Source organism: Dasypus novemcinctus, chromosome 5 (assembly GCF_030445035.2).
Source record: "Dasypus novemcinctus isolate mDasNov1 chromosome 5, mDasNov1.1.hap2, whole genome shotgun sequence".
Lineage (NCBI taxonomy): Eukaryota > Metazoa > Chordata > Mammalia > Cingulata > Dasypodidae > Dasypus > Dasypus novemcinctus.
This window is the reverse complement of record NC_080677.1, coordinates 160114445-160130728: the sequence shown is the minus strand read 5'-3', so window position 1 is coordinate 160130728 and position 16284 is coordinate 160114445. Positions and strand designations below refer to the sequence as shown.

Here is a 16284-nt window from a genome sequence, read left to right as displayed (position 1 = left end):
TAGGGAAGGCCAGGTGGTCAACTTGTTGCTCTGAGAGGGTTGAGCCTGTATGCCAAAGGTTAAGGGGAAATTGTCTTCACATCACCGTATGAGGGAAGTTAAGATAAAGACTGGGTAAGATGTGGCAATCACCCCAATACTCTTGGAGGGAGAGGCCTGAAGCTTGGTCAACACCCAGATCTTGATGAGGGTGGAACCAAGACAATGGCTGTTGGGCAAGCCTGTGGAAAGGGTGGACCCAAGGAGAAGAACAATCTTAAGAATGACTCTCAGACTTTGAACTCACAGGATTCCAGGCAGGTCTAAGGATCAGTAGAGAAATGGTGACTCATGTTTCCCTCCCAATTTCTCCTTATTGTAATGAAAACGTTTATTCTTTGTCGGTCCATTCGTGTATTGGAAGCAGATAAATTGTTTTGTAATTTCAGAGATCGACATCTAGGGGTGACTTTGCTTCAAGACAAACTATATTTCTTTAAATTGATTGTGATATGATTTAGTACTTGCATTGTTACTGATTTAAGGTTTTTTTGAATACTGTAATGTCTTTCTGGAATTCAGAGAGTGGAGTGTAGCAGTTTGATATCATTGATGAATCCCAAAAAGAAATACTGGATTATGTTTGTAAACTGATCTTTTCCTCTGGGCATATTAGATTATATTGGAGACTCATAGTTTTACTTAAATAATTATGTAAACCTCTTATGCCAGAAGGGTGTGACACAGGACAAAAGGCATGGCAAAGGACATAGTTTGGGGTTTTTGATGTCGGAGTTGATGCTGAAGCCTTAAGCTGTTGTCCCTGGACACCCGCCCGCAGAGGCAAGAGAAGCAAGCGCCAGGAAGGGATGAACCCAGGAAGCCTGAACCCTCACTGACGTCGGCAGCCATCTTGCTCCAACACGTGAAAACAGACTTTGGTGAGGGAAGTAACTTATGCTTTATGGCCTGGTATCTGTAAGCTCCTACCCCAAATAAGAACATTTTATAAAAACCAACCAATTTCTGCTATTTTGCATCAGCACCCCTTTGGCTGACTAATACACAGCTATATAAATAAGAAGCAATAGGCTAACACATAGAATAAATGAAAGTCTAGAAACAGACCTACATGATACCAGCACTTCATGATCACAGTGATATTGCAGGGCAGAGACAAACATATGGATTTCCCACCAAATGGTGTGGGTTCAACCAAATAGCCATATGAAAAAAATAATGTATCTTCATCCCTACTTTAAACTATACACAAAAATAATACAGGGAAATGGATTTGGCCCAGTGGTGAGGGCGTCCGTCTACCACATGGGAGGTCGGCGGTTCAAACACAGGGCCTCCTTGACCCATGTGGAGCTGGCCCATGCACAGTGCTGATGCGTGCAAGGAGTGCCGTGCCATGCAAGGGTGTCCCCCGCGTAGGGGAGCCCCACGCGCAAGGAGTGCGCCCCCTAGGGAGAGCCGCCCAGAGCAAAAAGAAAGTGCAGCCTGCCCAGGAATGGCGCTGCACACACTTCCCGTGCCGCTGACGACAACAGAAGAGGACAAAGAAACAAGACGCAGCAAATAGACACAGAGAACAGACAACCAGGGGAGGGGGGGAAATAAAATAAATAAATCTTTTTAAAAAAAAATTACAAATGAATTGTAGGCTTATTTGTGAATGATGAAAATAAAAACACCTTGAAGATAACACAAGAGAATACCTTCATGACCACGAGTAGAAAAAAATGTCTTAAATCAGATGCAAAGTATTAACCACAAAAGAAAAGACTGACAATTTGGACTATATTAAATCAGAAACTTCTCTTTATCAAAAATTACTACTAAGAGACTGAAAGGCAAGCTACAGACTGGATATCACTGTATAAACAGCTAACAAAATCTCCATCCAGAATATTTTTAAACATTGTTACAAATTAATCTTTTTTTAAAAAAAAAGGTCTGATAAAGATATCTTGCATCGGAAAACGAGCAATAGAGGATATCCAAACAGCTAATAACAAAATGAAATGGTAGCAAATCCCATAAGCCTTCAGGAAAATTGAAATTAATGCTACAATCCATACCGGTAAATGCCCAACTGGAATGGTTAAAATTAAAAAGACTGACAAACACCCAGCGCTAGCAAGGCTAGGGAGCAACTGGAAATCTCCTAGGCGGTCCATGTGTAAAGTGGTGCAGTCACTTCAGGAAACTGCTGGGCGGGATCCCCTATATGTGATCTACGCATATCTGTGACTGGGCAGGGCTGCTGCCACCAAGCGCGCCCGGGCGCTAAGCAGCATGCCACTTAGACAGGCATACAGGAACGCTCCAGCGAGCTCCCAGCCACCCTGCCGAGGGAGCAGCCCACGCCCGCGCTGGTCAGGGCTGTGGAGTGAGGCATTCAGGACTCCAGTCCTCCCCAGAAGCCTTCAACACCAGCCAGAACAGGCAGAGACCCCGTCCTCCAGGCTCCAGAAGCCGGGGAAAGGGCGGCAAGGCTCCTGCAGGCAGCAGTGCTCCCAGCGCGGAACCCCGCTCCCAGCTTCTCGCAGGCACACGGGACACGGTGTCTGTGGTCGGCCTGGGGGATGGCTGCCCCAGACCCTGCCCTGCGTGTGGAAGGCAGCTGGCCCGACTCTCCTGCAGGCCCGGGGGAGGGCAGGCGAGCAGCTGCCCGGGCAAGGGAATGCAGCCTGCAGCGGTCAGTGCAGTACTGGCCTGGGAGGAAACCGTCTTCTGGGGAGGGGCCTTTCAGAAGCACGGAAACTAGAGAGTTCCTAGGGCTGTGCACTCGGGCCCCGAGGCAGAAGTATAGCACAGCTCAGGGAGGCCCTGCGCTTCCCCCGGAGCTCTTCTCTAAACTCACCGTCTGGGTGAGCCCTGAGAAGAGCACCCGCACAGGCCAATCTGCAAAGACCAGGAAAGGAGGTTTTTTCCCTTCCGTCTTTTTGGTCATCTCCGGCATTCAAGGAAAGCTAAGGGAAGAGACACCTCAGATTCTAAATTACAGAGACAACATGCAAAAAATATCAAAATGTTCATGTTTCAAAAAAAAGATTAAAAGCACACAAAGAAACAGTAAGTGAGAGACGAGGCAAAGGAGAAGATTAAAGCGTTAGAAAATGTCAAGAGGACAAGACCTGCAACATTCCAGACAGACTTTTAAAAAATCTCCAGAGGATAATTCAAATGACTGTGACTTTTCTACCTAACAGCATTAAGAGTTAATAAAAATAAGCAACTACTTAGTAAATTCACTAACTACCAATGAAAGCCAAACAGTGTAGACTATTGTTATACCAGGAGCCTAATGGGTGTAGTTAATCTCCTTTATAAAGACATCAAAGTATTGCTACAGTTTAAAAACAATGTAAATGCGCTTCTAACATCGCACCACCAAACCACAGACTAGGGATGGACCTACCCATAATAAAAATTTCTTGCAACAAATTTTCAGGCCCAGAGTTTAGTAGTATATTGTTCTGAGGGAAGAGGCTTTCAATCCATTAATGGAAATCAGTGGCATAAAACATACTCATTTTCCTCAGCTTTACAGAATTCAGCTCTTCATTAAATGGAAGAACATTTCATCTCTAAACATGAGTGCTTACACTGGACTCGTTTAATTTCTCGTGCAGGACTTCTAAGTATTCTGATGAGAAACCAAGGCAGAAAGAGGTACATTAGGAGTCCTACCTCATAGTAAGGTCAGCGTAGAGGAAAATCATGTATACTCAAAATTCACGATTTTGTTGTTTCTGCTGCAGTTATTATTACTGTTTGCATTTGTGGCTACTTGGGTCCCACTTCTCCTGTCCCTTGGTACCACCTGGCTCCTGACTTTAAAAACGGAAATTCCCCACTTCTTTCCTGAGCTAGCTTGAGGGAGTTTCTAACACTTCTTGCCACTAATAGCCCTGATTAGAACACTCGGGCACAGACTGCAAAACTCTCCGGTCAGAAGCAACTATAACTGCAAAAGACAAATTTTTACTACAGAAAAAACCTACAGAATTTCATGACATTGCTGATTATTATTACCATATCTGAAAATAATGAACACCAAAGTAGAAATCAACAGTTAAGAAACCTTTACAAAGTGACATGCACATGTTAGAACAGTGAAAATATCCCTACAACTAAAATGAGACATAATTTTAATTAAATCTTTAGTTATATCTTACTGACCTTCAATTACTCTTATTTTGATTAGTTATGAAGATTTTTCTCCAGAGATAAAAGGGACAACAGGATAACAGCAAGACATCAAGTGTCCGCAATTATTACTACAACTTTTTTTTCCATTTAAATGGTCTTTTTCTTATAAATATTATTTGCACCACGGTATAGAAAACTAATCAATGAGAAGGAAAAATAATTTTAAAGACACAACAGAGTAGACATACATAGGGTATAGGTGACAGAACAGAAAAGCTGGGCAAGGAAAATAATCAGAAAATTAAACGATGGAGGAGATTTCACAAATGCCAAATGGAAAAAACACCCAAACAAAGCCTTTCAACTGTTCCACAGGATTCTGGATGAGAAAAGAATCTCTAAGCAGTTTGGATCCAATTCTGGCAATTACTTTCTCTTCAGTGATTCTAGGGTCGGAATCTACTCTTCACAGTGGAAGCTGAGACGCTATTTCATTAAAACACCATTCCACAGGAAAGGGTTTCATAATCACAATGAGCCCCAAAATAAGTGTCTTAAAAGGAAATGCCGTAATATTCAGTCTGACTAAAGTAACATATCTGTATTCATCAGAATTCTCCAGGGAAACAGAACTGAAGTTCCTACAATAATGAGATTTATTATAGAAATTGGCTCAGGCGACTGTGCGGTTGGCAAGTCCAAATTCTGTAGGGCAGGCCCCAAGCTGGGAGCTCCAGTGAAGGTGACGGGAATTCCCAGGAGAAGCTGGCTGGCTGAAGTAGAGACAGAAACGCTCCCTGGCTGCGAAGCCATCCGCGCTCCCTATAAGGCCTTCAGCAGATTGGAGACTTCCCGCTTTGCTGAAGGCAATCTCTTTTGTTGAATGTAGATGTAACCAGCCACAGATGGAATCGAGGATTTACAATCCACGAAATATCCCCACGGGAACAATCAGGTCAGGGCTTGCTTGACCAAGAGACTAGGTACCTTAGCAGATTGGACCCATGAAATTAACAATCACAAAATTACACGTAGTCTGTCTCCACACAGGCTGCACATTCCAAAAACTGATCTATAAACAACTGTTTAGAAATCAGAAGGCATTTTTTCACATAGCCTATGTCCCAGTGGTCAACCAGGTGACTGAAAGGTTGTAAGTACTCTACTTGCATGAAAAGGGCTGGACCCCAATACTGACGGGGGCAAGAGCAAGCTCATGCTGGACGACAAAGGCACGGTGCGGCGGGTGCAGCACTGGTACCTCCTTAAACTCACTAACCATTCTAGATCCACTTCTCCCCAGGAACCAGAATTCAGTAACTGGCTCCTGTATGTTTCAACTTGGGGGTACCCGGGCCTGTATGTCAATTCTTTGTTCTTAGAAGTTCACATACAGCAAAGTGTCTAAAATAACAGGATTCACTGAGTTTATTTCCATAATACACAAAATATAACCTCTATTTATCTAGTCAATCCTGACCCTACATAAGTCAAAGTATTTTTGAAAGGACAAAATTATTTTTAACACAAAATTAGAGAAAGGAGGAACAAGACTTAAAAAGTCAGTCAACAGAAGTAAGATGGCAGAATGTAAACAACATGGACTTTGGATGGGGTGACAGAAAAGTTTCCGTAATGGGTAGTGGTGATGGCAGCACAACATTGTGAGTGTGATTAACACCATGAATTATCAGGATGTAGTTAAAAGGGGAAATTTTAAGTAGTATGTTATATTGCTATAACAAAAATTAAAAAAAAACAGCAGAGATCTGACAACTCAACAATAAAAGAACAAGTAAGCCAATTAAAAAATGGGCAAAAGACTTAAACAGACATTTCTCCAAAGAGGAAATACAAATGGCCAAAATGCTCAATATCACTAGCTATTAGGGAAATGCAAATCAAAACTACAATGAGATATGACCTCACACCACATTGAATGGCCATTACCAAAAAAAAAAACAACCAGAAAACAGTCATTGCTGGAGAGGATGTGGCAAAAGAGAACACACCATCACTGTTGGTTGGAAGGTAAAATGGTGCAGTTTCTGTGGAAGACTGTTTGGCAGATCCTCAGGAAGCTAAATATAGAGCTGCCATATTCCTCTACTAGGAATATATCCAAATGAACTGAAAACTATGACATATGAACAGACATTTACACCTTGATGTTTGTAGTGGCATTATTCACAACTGCCAAATGATGGAAACAACCCAAGTATCCATTAACTTATGAATGTATAAACAAAATGTGATATATACATATGATAAAATACTATACTGCTCTAAAAAGAAATGAAATTGGGACACAGGTGATAACATGGATATAAACAATGAAAAAATTATGCTAAGTGAAATAAACCAGATACAAAAGGACAAATACTGTATGATCTCACTAATATGAACTAAATACAAAGAATAAATGCATGGAGTTAAAACCTACAGTATAAGTTATTAGGAGACAAAAGGAGGGCTGTGAAGGTATAAGATAGAAGTTTTAATTAACTTGACTGTAAAAGTGTAGAAATGGGGAAAGGGACTTTGGCCCAAGTGGTTAGGGCGTCCGTCTACCACATGGGAGGTCCGCGGTTCAGGCCCCGGGCCACCTTGACCCATATGGAGCTGGCCCATGCGCAGTGCTGATGCGCGCAAGGAATGCCGTGCCACACAGGGGTGTCCCCCGCATAGGGGAGCCCCACGCACAAGGAGTACGCCCCGTAAGGAGAGCCACTCAGCGCAAAAGAAAGTGCAGCCTGCCCAGGAATGGCGCCGCCCACACTTCCTTCCCGTGCCGCTCTCGACAATAGAAGCGGACAAAGAAACAAGACGCAGCAAAAAGACACAGAAAATGGACAACCGGGGGGAGGGGAGGGGAATTAAATAAATAAAAATAAATCTTTAAAAAAATTAAAAAATTAAAAAAAATAAAAGTGTAGAAATGGGTAGAGTTGATGGTAACACATTATAGTGAGTAGAACTAACACAACTGATTTATAAATGGGATTGTGGCTGAAAAGCGTAGTGTAGGAAAGTAAATGTCAACTGAATGAAAACTAGAGAATAAGCTAAGGACTGAATAACATAGTGAACCCAGAGGTGGATGAGAATTGTGGTTAATAGTACAAACACAAGAACATCTTTCTACGAAACTAGAAATAAACGTACCACTATTGGAAGGTGGTAAGAATGTGAAGAAGCATGGGAAAAATACAATTAATGTAACGTACGGACTGTAGCTAACTACAAAACTGTAATATTATTGAATCAATGACAAAGATGCACTGTGTTAATAATAGGAGGGTATGGAAAAAATATACCACAAGTACATTACAGACCATAGTTAGTGGTAATCATCTGATAGTATCTCATAATCTGTAAGAAATGTTCCACAACAATGTAGTATGTTGTGGAGGGGTGTTGTATGGGAATTCTACACATGTGCACAATTGTTTTATAAGTTTACAACTTCTCTAATAAAAATGTATTTTAAAAAAAAGTTTTATGTTAGAAACAGAAAAATTTTTTGTTTATTGGCAAAAAAATCAATGATTAACTCAAACTTCCCTTGTTTTGAAATACACATAAGCCCAGCTCTCTGGAATTATATGAGGACAAAGGTGTTGTAAAAACACACCACTCTACTTGCATTTTCTCTTTGATATCTCCCTTTCCCCTTGATACTTTATATGCTTAAATGTACTTATAGCATAATGTTAAAAGATAACAATAAAATTCTGGAATTAACAAAACCACCACATTGAAACCTACTATACACTATGGACTATAGTTAACAGTACAATTATATTAATATTCTCTCATCAGTTGCAACAAAGGTTTAACGCTAACGGAAAATGCTAAAAATGGGAACAGGTATATGACCTTTGCAGGTCAACCTGCATGACCTTTCTGTAAACCTACAGCTTCTCTAATTAAAAACACAAAACAAAAAACCCAAGATGGACCTCAGAGTTTGACAAACCTAGTATGGAAGTCCTATGTAGCTCTGTCATTTATTACCTGAGTGATTTTGGGCAAGTTATTTCACCTCTTTCTCATCTCAGTTTCTTCATCTGCAAAATAGGACTATTACCCACCAGAAAGAGTTATAGTAGGGTTTAATTAGGATAATAACATATATTATGATGCCTGGTGGAGTAAATCTATCATATGCAAATTTTCCGTCCCCCTCCAAAAATAATCAAGCAGTTCTCATCCCAAGTACATTATAAACCAGTTTCTTGAGGTACTCTCAGAACTTTTCATATTTTTCCTCTTGGGAAGAAAAAGTACAGATCTTCTAAACTTCATTAATTGTCTTCCCTGCTGAATCTTGTTTCACAGGAAGTAGAGTGCTTGAATTTGTACTTCTGTCCTATTCTAAACCCTTTCCCTTTAAAAAAAAAAATCATCTCTTAGTCTCTTAAATTATTGATTTTAATTTATTATAAACCTGCTTTTAATAATTTCCTTCCTTCAATCTGATGTTAATGTTTTACATTTCAATCACTTACATACCTTGTTGGCTGTTTTCTTTTAGCCATCTATTTTCTAGTTGTTATTAATAGTATATTAACTCTGTGTTTTCTTAAAATGTAACTTTTTTCTTAATTATTGATTATTCCTTAATCAACAACACTTAAGGCCAATAGAGCAGCCAGATAATTTAACTTCAAATAATAGCAGGAACTCAATTCAGATGAAAAGGTCAGTTATAAGAAATAATAATCATAAAAGAACACTGTCTTGAATATCTACTTGCATTAGTCAGCCAAAGGGGTGCTGATGCATAATACCAGAAATTGGTTGGTTTTTATAAAGGGTATTTTCACGTGTTGGACCAAGATGGCTGCCGACACCTGCCAGGGTTCTGGCTTCCTGGGTTCCTCTGGGCTCAGCTCCTCTGTTTTCTCCAAAAGGTCAGCTGTAGACCATCAGGCTAACAGTTCTGTCTCTCTCCCTGGGGCTCCAGCTTCAGCATCAAACTCCAACATCAAAACTCCAACATCAAAAGCCCCCATTCGCTGTCCTTTGCCATGTCTTTTATCTGTGAGTCTCCACCTACCAAGGGGCGGGGGCCCTCTTGGTACAAGAGGTTTACATGATTACTTAACCAAGCAAACCTCTGAATCCAATATAATCTAATACGCCCACAGGAAAAGATCAGTGGACAAACATAATCCAATATTTCTTTTTGGAATTCATCAACAATAGCAAACTACTACACCACTCTTCCAAAACGTCTCAAAATTATCTCTGGATCACGCCAGACTCTCATGACGATACAACTGGCAGTAACTGCTTTAAATCAGAATTTCTCACTCTCAGCCCTATGGACCTTGGGCTGGAGAACTCCCTGTGGTGGACATGTTCTGCGTATTGTAGGTTGGTTAGTGGTATCCCTGGCCTCTACCCATCAGATGCCAGGAGCACCCCACCCCCAGGCTTGACAACCAAAATTGTCTCCAGACCTTGTCAACGTCCTTGAGAGCACAGCTGTCCCCAGATGAGAAGCATGCTGCAAACTGAATTGCAAACAGTGAGGACATTATACATTACACATTTTTTTTTCCATCTGAAGGGCCATGGGAGAAATCCGTGCAGCAGTAAGTTGTTTCCTTATGGGTAATGTGATTCTTACCTAATAATCTTTTCATTGTTTCTTTTGCCTGTGGAAAGCTCAAAGGCAAATTTATAATCCATCTTTAATAATAGTGTAGGACTTAAAGGAGGCATCTGTGGGTACCAAGTCTCTCTAATGTCAGCTTATTTTTTTTAACTATGAATTTTTTTTTTTTAAGGTCCAGAGGCTGGGTATTGAACCCAGGACCTTCTATGTGGGAAGCTGGTGCTCAACCATTGAACCACACTGGCTCCCCTAAGCTGATTTTTTCATTTGTTTGCTTGTAGTTATTGTTCTTTTTGGGTTTTTTCTTTAGGAGGCACCTGAAACTGAACCTAGGACCTCTGAGGTGGGAAGCAGGTACTCAACTGCTTGAGCCACATCTACTCCTCACTATGAACTTTTTAAACTTTTTAAAAAATCTTACTATAATACATATATTTCTATATTACTATAATACATGCATTTCTGCATGTGGGCGCAAACTCTTTCTAGAGTGAGATAACGTATAAGTGAATAAATAAAATGTTTTAAAACAGTAATCTTCTCCAGCACATCATTTCTCTCCAAGTGCCTTCTACTAGAACCAGACCATTAAGCTTTCCCTTGCAAATGTTTAAGCCTATTCTCTCTAGCCAAAGGCCAAAACTAAGGCCATTAACTTCAGTGATTTTTGGGCTCAAAGAAGAAGGGTTTCCTATGCCAGATATGCAATCATCTGCTTAATGTTTTATACCACATCCTACATTTCCTGGAGGTGCGTTTCCACCATGAAGTCCAGCCCACGGCAGGCACGGGATTCCAAATGCTTCGAGCCCAGCACAAGACCCAGCATCAGCACACCTCTCTGTGGAATGATGGAGGAGCTGGGTTTTTTACCTTCTCTTCTCTTGCCAGAGCTGACTTCGAATGTTTGACCTTTCCCCAGTAACACCTATTTCTAACCCACGTCAAGTAACATTTGGAATGGCTGTTGAGTATCAAAGTGCTGAACCTGGTGCAAGACGTGTGAAGGCACAGAGCGGGACTGTCTGCCCTCAAGAGCAGAAAGTTCTGAAAACACTCTCTTCCTCTCAACTTGGCTCTAGCACAACCACTCCAACACCTCAAATCAGATTGGCAAGGCCCACCAACAGGCGAGTGGATGAGCAAATGGAAGTACACATAGAGGAAAACTCCTGAGCAAAGAGAAAAAGAAAAGGAAAAAAAAAAAAGGTAGTACTATCAAGGTAAACAACATGGTAAATCTCAAAAGTATTATGCCAAGACACAAAAGAGTACTGTATTAGTCTATTGATAAGAAATTCTAGAAAAGGCAAAATTAACTTATAGTCATAGAAAGCAGATGAGTGATTGTCTAGGGGTAGTGGGGTGCTGACTATAAATGGACAGAAGAGAATATTGAGGAATGATGGAAAGGATTTTTTTTATAACATATGTTGACTGGGATGATGGTTTCACAGGTTAGGCATTAATCAGAACTCAAACTGTACACTTAAAAGAGGTGCAAATGTGGTGTTCTCACACATGACCTCCCACTAATGAGGAGGAAACATCAGACAAACCCAAAGTGAGGGACATTCTAAAATAACTGCCCAGTACTCTTCAAAGTGTCAAGGTCAAGAAACACAAGGAAAGACTGAGGAACTGTCCGAGAGTGAGGGAGAAGAAGGGAGCAGAGCAAGGTAAATGCAATGTGGGATATGGAACAGAAGGATGCTAGTGGAAAAATGAGAAAAGTTGACGTAAGTCGGTAGTTTAAATAATAGTACTGTACGATTATTAATTTCTTAGTTTTTGTGGGAGTGCGAACCAACGTTACTAAGCTGACCCGGCAGCAGGCGTGCGCACAGCCTGAAGCTGCAGTTCAGGGTGGCTGGAATGGGCGATCACGCCCTCAGCCTGGTACGGGCGAAGCGCCCTCAGCCTACCCGGGCGAGATATATCAATAACGGTCGCCTCCCGCTATCTCCCGTCTAGCTTAACATCTGGTCGGCTCTCACTTCCCCTGTCCCCTCCCCCATTCCAAACCTCTCAGCCAGCCCTCTGCCTAGCAACCGCTTACAATCACCTATCAGAAAGCAGTACCCACCCAAACCTATCAAATCTCTCCACGCAGTCCCTAAGCACCTATCGAATCTCTCCATGCAATCCCTAACCCTATAAAGCCGCATCCCCTTCTGCAATAAACCAGACTTGTGCCACCAGGCTGTCTCCACGATTTCTTCCCAGATCTCGCGTGCCCTCCACACCTCGGAGCCCCCGAGAGAAGTCGCAGAGGCCTCCAGCGGCTCCTCTCCACCCGCCGGCAACTGGCGCCCAACGTGGGGCTGAGCAACCCCACCACAGAGACGCTCCGAAGGTAAGGGCCCCCGGCCTTTCCCCCACCCCAGCGTGGGGCCAAGCACCACCGACCGCCTGGAAGCAGGTAAGGACTTCGGCCGCCTCGCTCCGTAACTTGGCGGCCCACCGCCCTCCCTACCCCCGCCGGCCCTCACCCTCTTCTAGTAGGCCAGGCACCCATGAGCCCCAGCCAGCTTTTCCCCTGTCTCCTTCTCTCACCCCTCTGCGTGTTGTTCCTGGCTCTCCTCTTCGGCAGCTCCCGCCCTTTATTCACTCTCTTCCTTTTCCTCGCGTTCCTGTTCGCTCTCCCCCTCCCCTTTCTACTCTTCTAGTAAGATATGGGTGGCTGTCTCTCCTCCTGCCAGGCCCCGCAGGTGCGGGCGCTCGCTGGCCTTCTTTTTTTTTTTTTTTTTATTTTATTTTTATTTATTTAATTCCCCTCCCCTCCCCCGGTTGTCTGTTTTCTGTGTCTTTTTGCTGCGTCTTGTTTCTTGTTTCTTTGTCCGCTTCTGTTGTCGTCAGCGGCACGGGAAGTGTGGGCGGCGCCGTTCCTCGGCAGGCTGCTCCCTCCTTCGCGCTGGGAGGCTCTCCTTATGGGTGCACTCCTTGCGCGTGGGGCTCCCCTACGCGGGGGACACCCCTGCGTGGCACGGCACTCCTTGCGCGCATCAGCACTGCACATGGGCCAGCTCCACACGGGTCAAGGAGGCCCGGGGCTTGAACCGCGGGTCTCCCATGTGGTAGACGGACGCCCTAACCACTGGGCCAAAGTCCGTTTCCCATCGCTGGCCTTCTTGATACCCACAAGTGCCGCATCTCCGTGAGGCAGCTGCAGGCCTACTGGGACCTCCTACTCCCTTTTAATCCGTGGCTGACTACCTGCCACCTCTGGGACCCCGAAACCTACCGTGTCCTCATCGACCGCATCTCCAATGCTATGGAGCACGAGCGCAAGTGGTTCCCCCCTGGCCTCATCCCCACCCTCACCGCCATCTGGGCCTGCCTCCAGGGTGCCGCGCCTCCCGCGGCGTCCCACGCTTGCGAGGTCTCTTGTCCTGATGGCGACGATGAGGGGGATGATACCCCGGACTCCGCTTCGCTCGTTTCTCAGCTCAATAATGCCCTCGATTCCCCCTCCAGCCCACCGCTGCCTTGCAAGGTCTTAAACAGTGATTCTTCTCCCCCCCCACGACACCCCTCGCAAGATGGCGCACTCCCCCCTTCTTCTTCCCCTCCCCTGCAAGATGGCGCGCTTCCGCCTTCTTCCCCAGCTGAGAAGGGGAAGTGGGGCTACCCCTCCCTTCCCGCCGCCGCTGCCCCGCCTCCTATCTACCCCTCCCTTCCTGCCTCCGCTGCCCCGCCTCCTATTCCGCCTTCCGCTCTGCCATCTTGGTCCGGCGCGGTTGCTCCCGCTCCTCCCACCATGTCGCCATCTTGGCAGGGCGCCCCCCCCCGCCGCTCCCACCACTGTTGCCCCTAACCCATGGAACCCCCCCCCACCTACCGCTGCCCACTGGGGCTTCCCCTTTTCGGATGCCCACCCCTCCCCGGAGCTCCCCCTGCCTGCCACCTGCTTTCCCTTGAATGTTGCCCCCACCCCCCAGAGACCGCTCCCCTGGTACCCCCACGAGCATAGTGAAATAAAGCGCCTCCAAGCGGCCATTAAGGAGGATGGTCTAGGGAGTCTCTATGCTCAGCAGCTGCTCGAAGAGATTTCCACGCAGCTATGCATTCCCTTTGACTGGATCGCCCTCGCATGGGCCATCCTGTTCCTGGGCCAGTTCGTTGACTGGCGGGTCCATTTCCACACCCAGGCCGAGCTTCAGGTCGCGGAAAACCGCCGTGATGGGGTCCACCACCCGGCAGAGGCCTTCACTGGTACGGGGCAGTTCAACCTCCCCACAGTGTACATCAACGCCCCGGCTGGCTTCTGGCTCCAGCTCCGGGAGATGGCCTTGCGCGCTTTCTGCAACTGCTCCGCCGTCAAGGCGGAGAAATTTACCCGCCTAATCCAAAAAAAAGACGAGGACTTTGCTGCCTTCGTCTCGCGGGTTTTCGAGACCTGCGAGCGCAAGGTCACGGATGAACAAGCCCGCCAGGCCCTGGCCCGCGAGCTCATCCTAGAGGGAGCCTCCGCTGCCTGTAAACAGGCCCTACTCCCTGTAAAGGAGAAGGGCATTCACGACTGGATTCTGGCCTGTAAAGATATTAACCAGGCGGTCACTGATATGCCCACCTCATTTGCGCAGGCCCTTGCACTCAACTCTGGCTGCTTTCGGTGCAGCGAGTCCCGGCACTTCGCCCGGGAGTGCACTCCCCGGCGCCTCCCCAGACACCACTGCTGCCTCTTGCAACTGGAACCAAACAAAGGTGGGACTCACCTTCCAGTCGGTCTCACAGACTGGACTCTGCATAGTAAAAATTGGAGGCAACGTTCCCCCCCCATGCAATCCCTTTGCAACCTGACCCTAAGCCCTAATGCAACTACCAAGTTCCTAATTCCCCTTAATAATGCAAAATGGCTATGTTCCTCCTCCGGCCTCACCCCATGTCTCAATGTCCAAACCCTTAACTCCACCAATGAAACCTGTGTGCTTGTTCTTATTGTCCCCCGCATTCTCTTTCATAACAATAACCAATTCCTTGATTTCTGGCAGCGCTACAGCCCCCCGCAGTACGAACGAAAACGAGAGGTCCTCACCGCCGTAACAATTGCTACTCTTCTAGGTCTTGCTGGTGCTGCCACTGGGGCCACAGCTCTCGGCCTCCAAGATAGTTCTTTTTCTACCCTTAGGCAGGCTGTCGATGAAGACATAGCCCGCCTTGAAACTTCCATAGCCCACCTAGAAAAATCTCTCAATTCTCTATCCGAGGTCGTTCTCCAAAACCGCAGAGGCCTAGACCTCCTCTTCCTTAAAGAGGGGGGGCTCTGCGCAGCTTTGGGGGAAGAATGTTGTTTCTATGCTAACCACTCCGGCCTCATCCGCGACAATCTCGCGCAAGTTAGAGAAGGCCTCCACAAAAGGAAGCTAGAACGAGACGCCGGATGGTCCTTCTCTTGGGGGCTGCCCAATGGAATCCTTTCTTACCTTCTCCCCTTCCTTGGCCCGCTCCTCACCATTATCCTCCTGTTAGCCCTAGGACCATGGATCATCAAACGGATTGTCCGGCTCGTCAAGGTCCAGATTAACTCTGTCATCAGTCTAGCCCGGCAGGTCCGGTACCAGTGACTCCCCACAACTGACACCGCCGAGCCGAGACCCTGTCAGCGCAGCCGACGACCTCGCCAGCCACAGAAGCCCAAAAAGCCCCACACCTGCCACATTCCCCTCCAAGCCCCCCCACTGAGAGCTCTGACCCGCTGTTAAAAACAGAGGGGGAGATGTGGGAGTGCGAACCAACGTTACTAAGCCGACCCGGCAGCAGGCGTGCACGCAGCCTGAAGCCGCAGTTCAGGGTGGCTGGAATGGGCGATCATGCCCTTAGCCTGGTACGGGCGAAGCGCCCTCAGCCTACCCGGGCAAGATATAACGGTTGCCTCCCGCTATCTCCGCCTAGCTTAACATCTGGTCGGCTCTCACTTCCCCTGTCCCCTCCCCCATTCCAAACCTCTCAGCCAGCCCTCTGCCTAGCAACCGCTTACAATCACCTATCAGAAAGCAGTACCCGCCCGCACCTATCATATCTCTCCACGCAGTCCCTAAGCACCTATCAAATCTCTCCACGCAATCCCTAACCCTATAAAGCTGCATCCCCTTCTGCAATAAACCAGACTTGTGCCACCAGCCTGTCTCCGCGATTTCTTCCCGGATCTCGCGCGCCCTCCACACCTCGGAGCCCCCGAGAGAAGTCGCAGAGGCCTCCAGCGGCTCCTCTCCACCCGCCGGCAGTTTTGTTATACTAAGGTTATGTAAGTTTTTAACATTAGCGAAATTTGATGAAGAATCTCTGGAAACTCTACTGTTTTTGGAACTTTTCTGTAAGTCTAAAATTATTTAGAAATAAAAAGTTCTTCAAATGTGTACACTGAATTGCATGTAAATTTTAAAACTCAATAAAGTTGATTTAAACATTAATACAAAAATATATGGGAGAAATTACCCTATCTCCAACCTGATTCTCTTCTAATCAACAGTAAGATTACTCTAAGAACCCAAACCCTCACTTTTCAATATTTG

General features: G+C 45.7%; 1 protein-coding gene across 16 annotated transcripts in view; it reads right to left on the bottom strand.

Annotated features, from left to right (window-relative positions):
• The window catches only part of ARHGAP21 (Rho GTPase activating protein 21), a 134793-nt gene that overhangs the window by 75669 nt on the left and 42840 nt on the right, over nucleotides 1-16284 (bottom strand). The window lies entirely within an intron of this gene.